The sequence below is a fragment of the Myxine glutinosa genome, chromosome 11 (genome assembly GCF_964187855.1).
Source record: "Myxine glutinosa chromosome 11, kmMyxGlut1.1, whole genome shotgun sequence".
Lineage (NCBI taxonomy): Eukaryota > Metazoa > Chordata > Myxini > Myxiniformes > Myxinidae > Myxine > Myxine glutinosa.
Genome location: NC_136271.1, coordinates 107,489,104 through 107,497,164, shown reverse-complemented (window position 1 = coordinate 107,497,164; position 8,061 = coordinate 107,489,104). Strand labels below are relative to the sequence as shown.

General features: G+C 46.1%; 1 long non-coding RNA gene across 1 annotated transcript; it reads right to left on the bottom strand.

Annotated features, from left to right (window-relative positions):
• Positions 1 to 418: 418 nt before the first annotated feature.
• On the bottom strand, positions 419 to 7,014 carry LOC144894324 (uncharacterized). The gene is made up of 2 exons (XR_013625015.1): positions 6,610 to 7,014; positions 419 to 2,572 (listed from the first exon to the last, which is right to left on the bottom strand). It is a non-coding gene; the product is annotated as an uncharacterized LOC144894324 (long non-coding RNA).
• Between the last annotated feature and the right edge of the window lie 1,047 nt (positions 7,015 to 8,061).

The following is an 8,061-nucleotide window of genomic DNA, read 5'->3' as shown; positions in this document are numbered from 1 at the left end:
CACTGTATATATATATATATTGTTGCGTCTTTCGCAACACTAAGGGGGGGGGGGGTTAAAACCCCATTTCCCCACAGACACCGGGTCCACGAGCCGTCCACCGCGAGACAAAGCTCGCGCCCACGGGTTGCGGAGCAACTACAATCGCCAATCCCCCAACCACAGGTCGAAGGGTTATCGACCGTGATCCGAATACTTTCGAGAACACGTGACCGGGAAGACCGGGGATTGAACCCCTCGCGATCCCACACCTAGTTCAATCAGGTGCGCCGAGCGAATCGCGTGGTGTGGGTCGCGTTTTTACACTACGTTATCTACGGACCTAATCGAGCAGCTGAATTCGGTTTGAACGATGCTGGGTCAATGGGGAAAAGACGCACACAAGTGTCGAGAACAGAACCATGTTCCACACCTTGAGTTCAAGAGATAACAAGATTTAATGATGAACCAATATCACAGCGCTGTGGAGGGTGTAAGAGTCATACTATTCACAGACGAACAGCATGGCCACATACACTCCTGAGTTCCTTACAGAAAGAACTTCCTTATATACTTGCAGAGTGTGATAAAAATCTCCGCTAATTTTGGCAAGTTTCAGCAGTATAATACACAATGGGGGAAACGTTGACCAGTACCCCCACCCTTGTCCTATCTTCTTTGGCATGAGCAAAGGGCAAGATGCGGGAGGGAGAAAGAGCACCGTGACATTCTCAAAACTTATCTTCCATGTTGGCTTTTGGTCAAGGACAGACAGACGCGTTTTCACTAGGGGGTCTAACAGAGCAAGCAGTTTCACTATCTTTCTACATTTTTTGGCACAGTTGGACAATAAAACATAGTTCAAAACAAGAGGGAACATAGTAAGCTTAATCCTTTTCACAAAGCATCCATTATTAAATGCAAACCACAATTACATAAGGCACAATAAAAGGCATGATCTCGACATTCCCCCATTTGGTCTCTACGAGACTACGTATCACAGAGACCAGGCCACATCGGCTTTATTTGCAAAGCAAAAGAGTATAGTGTTATATGTGGCCACATCGGGCTTTATTGAGTGTTGTATGTGTGTCCTCCAAAGGCATGCCACGCATATAAAGTACCTTGCATGCATGTTTGAAAGGTGTCATGTTGTGCGTGTTTGGAACATGAAGACTCAGAACATGAAAGTCTATTAACGTTTCGGATCCACAACGAAGGCCTCTGGTCCAGATGAGGTTCTGCTCCGCCAGGGGGCCAGCAACCTCCCCTGCGGAACTTGCTCCCCCCACCCTTTGCAGATGCGGTCCTTGCAGATCTTCGAAGTTAATCAACGATCATGCCCATGAGATCTCTCACGTGCTGCTGTTCTGGGGAATACATAATGTTGTCAGTATCTTGTGTCTCATGTTCCTGGTCAGGGTACAAAGCGTTAAAATCCGAATCACTTGAAGCAAAGAGATCCAAAACATTTGAAGCAAAGAGAGGGACTTCCTTTATGTCAAAGTCTCCCATGGACGCCTGGTCGGCTTGCGGGTCTAGGATATCCATGTCGGGTCCCTCGACTGCCAGACCCAGCGTCGCAATCAGATCCATAGTTGGGTCGGAAGGGGGTGTACAGCTGTGAGCTTGTAATACATAAGAGGCGTTAGCCAGTACACGCAAGGGGTTTACCACACAAGTATCACAGTCATCACAAACATCAATACAGGCATCAGCCAGTTCCCACAAGGGATTTTCAACACAAGTATCACAGTCATCACAAAAATCAATACAATCTTCTGAAGCGCCGGTCACATCTGCCTTGTTGTAGGACCCATTCAGGTCGACGGCCTCTGTGGTCAAGATCATGGTCTTCCGACGGCGGTTTCTTCATCGTCCATCCTGAAAAATACTTTCTTACACACACCATGGTCAAATTCCTAGCCCCCCGTCCCACCAATTGGCATTTAGTTACCTTATCTCTCAGATGGTTGGCTTATTCATAGCCGCATTTCCTGTGTCGTGTCTGGAAATTCAAATGCCATATTTACTTTCACCAATTTCCGAAAATGCCTTCCTTTTAATCATCTTTCCTACATCTAATAATACATGATTTACCAACCATTTCCCCCCCATTTGGTCAATGGAAATAATCGGTATTCTCCCCTTCAAAATTTCACTGTTATCCTATCAATACCTGGACATTTTTTCCCTTCCTTCCTAGATACGCGAATTTCACACCAGTATAAACCCACTGGAAAAATTATCTGAAAAATAACGAAATCGTCTCCAAGTTTTCTAGCTAATCTCCATCCGCAATCGCCAACTTTACCCTCCTATGCATTTTGCCTTAGGTTTTAGAACCTAGAGTCTACTAAAACAACAACAACTAGCCTCCCAAAGCCATTTCCCTGCAAGAGCGGAGGTTAGCCTTGCGGTCCACATGACAATCTTCTTCATTTTGCTCTATCACCTCCCTTTGAGCAATAATTCAATTGATGTGATTCCCACATACCTGGTGGAGTTTGTTCACCTGGTCTGCAGAGCCGTGATCCAATCTTCACCAGCCCCCAATCACCTCCTCGATTGGGGTCATTCTGCATGTAGCAATCTAACACAACGTTTTTAAACTTTACATTCATTGGTCCCCCCAGTGCAAGCCAACCCCTTGTATCACCTTCTTATCACAAAAACAACATTCCATAACTAACCACTTTCCTTTATTTCCTGTCTTTTCCATTAACTTTTTACAACCTTTTCCTCTACTTCCTCAACAATTCCTAACAAAGTCACCTGTCATTGACAAATAATCCATCTGAGTCGACTTTCCAATCCAATCATCTTTGCACTTTCCACGACCTTCTTCACACTTCCTCCCAAACCTTTCCTTCAGACACAACCCACATGAGTTATGAATACAATTTCCCCTTTCAGGCGCATGTCTAGCCACTCACAAAGTGTCCACAAGACAATGTCACCATATTTCACACCTCGGACCAGCCAGGGGTCCATCGAGAGATGCATCCTAATGTTAATCAGCTCTCGAGAGCTCAATTTTGAACAGGGGTAAAACCAGCAACACTCAATTCTGCCAAGCAAGAGGCCAGAGCAGTATCACCCCTCTTCCCTCTGCCCACCATAACTGGCAGACAGACAATGGCGAGCCACAAGCCCCAACCCTACAAGGCTCCAGCTCCCATCCAAAGGACACAAACTCCCTCAGACTGGCATAATCTCTTTGCCCGCTTATGTACGAACCAAGATTGCAAACAAATAGTTTTCCAAACAAAACTCAGTTGTCACCCTATTGCACCATATTGGCAGTATTCACTTCAGCTCTCTACCACTCTTGTGTCGAGTGGTGCCCCAAAATGACATTGCACGAACCCTTTCAATACCTGTCTAAACCTACTGCCATTTAACGACGCTTCCCAGATGACGGTTCCCCATACACTATTCTGGCACAAAATTGTTGCATCCCACAGATGCCACGATTATTTGAACAAACTCATTTTCCTAATCCACCTTTTCAATTTTCATTTCAATTTAAAGTTAATCCAATGTCCTCTAATACCTCTCTTAGCATCCCATGCACCTGTTGCAGACACCTGTTTTAGCCTCTGGCCCAATAGCTGCCCAATAAACAAATAATAAAAAGAAAATAACCTGATCTATTTATTGAAATAGACCTAATTCTCATGTTGGTCAATTTTTTCACCCACTGTGACTCTCCCGTCAATCCTGCCATTTCCAACCACATTTCCAGCGAGGATGACGTCACTATTTCACACCTTTCCTCCCTTGAACAGCGGGAGTCCTCCAAGAGATGCATTCCGATGTAAATCACTTCAAAGTACCCGAATAGCCCTACGGACTGCATCACTGAAATAAATCCTGGCTTCAAATCAACTTTCTCAAACTTAACTATGATAAATCTGAAATAATCGCATCATCTTCCTTCGAACTCAGAGCACACCGACCAGTATACATCAAACATTGGATTCATATTTCCACAGACCTTCACCACTCTGTTAAATCCTAAACATGCCCAATGGGCAATCCCCTCTGCTCAGGGCTGCAAAATGCTGGATTCTAACCTTCCCAAACACAGCTCTTGTCCGCCAGGCTGCAAATTCAAAGCATTTTCAGTCCCCCTTTTTTCCCATACACTAGCCAGTGTAAGCCAGCCAAACATAAACAAAGAGGTTCCAGCGAGCTGTGACCTCCATAACTCTAAACAACTCCACTGGCACTTTTTAAAACAAACTTTCCCAGTCACTTACTAAAATAAAGTGCAGCTCTTGTCCGTAGATATACGTTAACCAAGATTACATGAGACTTGACAACAATAGTACTGCCCCGTGGAGCAAGGCATCAGAGACAACTCCCCTCCACCTTGACTTACCCCAGGTAGAATTTGGCTACCTACAGAGAAAGTACCTGCACAACACATTTACAAACCAATTCGTCCCCTCGTATTAGGGGACATCACAAATGTTCCACCACAATTCACAGCAGGTGACCACCCACCTGCCTTCTGTCGAAGTCCAGTTCAATTTTCTGAGTTTCCATTCACAGACAGACAGACAGACGAACCCCCAACGTACTAACAGGATGGTCTCACAGAGGCCATTCCATTCAAATCTGTAGGCTGCCACGATTCTTCCCGCCAGGACACACCATCATAGTCACCATAGTCACACGACATGTCAGCAGACACAGTGAATGACATTCGACACCATAACTGACACCGCAGACACTGCTCCTCCTTGATCCATATTTGCAGACGCAGTCAGACACACCCAGTCGGACAGACAGACTGGCTCCACATTACAACTGCAAACATCCGAAATGACAACAGCTAACACCAAATATTTATTGTCCCCCTTTCAGGGAAGTCAAATCAACCACCATTAAAGCACAAAACAGAAAACGACCATATACTCAGAGTATATACCATATACTCAGAGTGAGACCCGAAAATCAAGCAGACAGACTGACAATCGAACCTGTCTTTCGACACTGCCGAACGACAAGTCTGCAGACACTGAGGGAGTGACTTTCGACCCCCAATAAACACCGCGGACACCACTTTGGTCCGCACCTGCAACTCCATCACGCGCCTCCAACTTCTTTTTCGGCGCATCGATCAACACAAATGTACCAACGCATCTTATATTCTACACATTGCTATCCAACCTTTCGCCACAGTCCCATCACAAACAATGTATCTCTCGCGGCATGCATGGCAGGAATCACACTCGCATTGCACCAACATGGAATTCGAGCACATTCCATAGTTGCGAAAATATTGTGCTGGACAAGACATTATTATCATCGACTTGCGCTTTCACACGCATGGCAAAGTCCATGGATGTACAAAGTCAAAGTGCCCTCTCCATTAATTGATCCACACTGTACCTACAGAGAAAGTAGCACACATCCTCAGATAATTAAATACATGTTTTAATCCAAGCGTGCATCCTCGCACCGCTCCACCATCACCTTCCAACCACCGCAGGTGCACCTGAACTCCATGGCACACCCGCAACTCCCTCAAAATCAGTGTTCAAAGACATGACTCCATGGACAGCCAGAAAGCCAGACAAATACGGACACACACACACAGAGATAGACACAGGTGGGTTATCGCCTGCATTCTGTACAAATTCCATGTTCCTGTCCATAAGTTGGCCCATCAAGTGTAACCCCTTTCACGAAACCTTTTCTGAGGGTCAAATGTAACAGACAGACAGACCGGCAAATAGGCAGGGGCAAACCCCGAGGCCCCAGACACCATCACCACACACATACCCCGCATCACATAGGAGTATCAACATTTGTCATAGGAGTATCAACTTAAAATATCCACCCGCTCTGATCCTCCAGAGCTGAGGAAACCAGCCAACCTGAGCCCGACAGCAAATGCCATATGTCTTCGTCTCAAATCGAGGGCAAAATTTCACAATGGCAAACAATTAATATATTGTCCACATTCATCTTGGTCACCCCAACCCATCCTGGCTCTCCCAAGAGCTCCGTGTCTGGACAGACAGACAGATAAACAGACCGGGTGAAACCATAACCATCCATCCTTCCGATTGGACTCACGCCAGCATCACATGTCATTCTTGCCTTCATTCAACGCATTCTGCCATCCCAAGTCGGCCAAATACAAGCCCCGGCCATGCCGTTGAATAAACACCCAGTCGGTTGACAGCCTATCATCTTTGACTTTTACTCCCATTCTCCCTTGCTACATCTGGAGAGCCGTTAATGTGGGGATGTAATTGAACACTTGTTTTAAAGCCCTGTCTACACATGCTCTCCATAACATACTCATTATTCCCTGCCAATTTTCCCCAGCAGACTGAGTCCCACATGGCATCTCAAAATCTAAACTGATACCTTTTATTTCTTCCCCAAATTTACTCATCCGGATTGCCCAACGCCCGCAGGCAATTTGGGGAACCCCTTGTCAATCAATGACACACATCAATGACACACACACAATAAACACAAATACACGCTGCAATGACAGATCATTCATTCCCTTATACACACATACCATGTGACTGACACTTCATTTTCCATACAATACAGTATAAATTCATGCACACTCCATATACTTCCTACCTGTGAACTTACCTGGCTCCTTGCTGTGATGTGAGCCTATCCATCCCTTGGTTTCTACCTGGATTTCTTTCTTCCTGTGCTTTTGAAGTCTCAGCACTTCTCCTGCCTTTCTCCTATCTGGTACCTGCGCTTTTCTGATTCCAGTTTAATTTATCCTTCTCCAAAAATCACATAAACATTTCCTATTTCCACATATAAGAAATAACCAATATCTCCCTTGAGATACAAAACAAAACGCTTCCAACTCTAGCATCCCAAAGTCTTCCTTGGAAGCATGCTCGACAATGCAGCACTGCTTCCACTCAGCACACAACATACATGTGCTCACTCCAACACATCACTTCAAGCTACCTCATCACTCGCATTGTTCACACACACGAATGCGTCCCCTGCTTGTGCACAGCACGGTCCGCATTCCTGTCTCGATTCTGTCCCACCTCGCTGTTCCCCGCGAGGCAGCTACTCCGTTGCCCCGGTAACCTGCCTGCATGTCTCGGCTCGCGTGTTCACAGCTGGATTCCACACACCTCGTACATTATAATCCTCTCTGTTTTATTTCTCCAGATCTAACCTCATCTCTTGTCCAGAAAGAGCTAATACTTGACCTACCTATAGCATATTGTCAGAACTCCTTCCTTTGGGTAAAAACTGCACCGGATGTGCATGCCTTAAATCCTGAGACGGGACAAAGAAGGCCTTGAGGGGGGGGGGGGGTTTATCAGATACACACATCCAGTGCGTAGCTTAACTTAAAATACTCATCGTCCTACCTTCCTTGGGCTAGTCCCTCCAGCGGGTCGAAGATCGGGCCGCCCCCCGATCTGTAATACCCTTCTCTTATCACAGTACTCACGCCGGAGTATTCTTAACACCAATATCTATTACCCATTCTTATCCTTATTCTTCCATATCCTTATAAAGGTGCAACCAGCCGCATCTTACCTGGCTCATTTTAATCCTTTATTCGCCTGACTCGGCCACCCGAATGCGTCGAATACACGCACTCCGTCTCCAGAACTCAAATCATTCTAGTTTACTTCAGATTGAGTATTACTCCGACATACCTTAATCTCCCTTAAGATATTTAATTAACGTGCACGGAACATTTTCCCGTCCATGCGCCCAGGCGGTCGCTCCCAGCGCACAGCAGCACGACCCCCATTTGCAAGAAGCAGCTCGTGATGGGTACAAGGCGCAAGGAAGCGCCCCGAGGCCATCCACCGAAAAATCCTGCCTTCTAGTTTACCGCGCCGATATTTCCCTCATCCGGTCCTCCCGCGGCGCTAACTCGCGGTCAATGCTTGTATAGCGCTTCTAACTTGTCTAACTTATCACCCATGCCAGGGCTTTCCTAAAGGGGTTCTCCCTTCTTAACTTAGCTTAACACTTATCCTGGCCATCCTCCTTGGGTCCCCTCCGTTAGTCCGCAGCCAATACTTTCTCTGGTTACTATCAACCCCATCA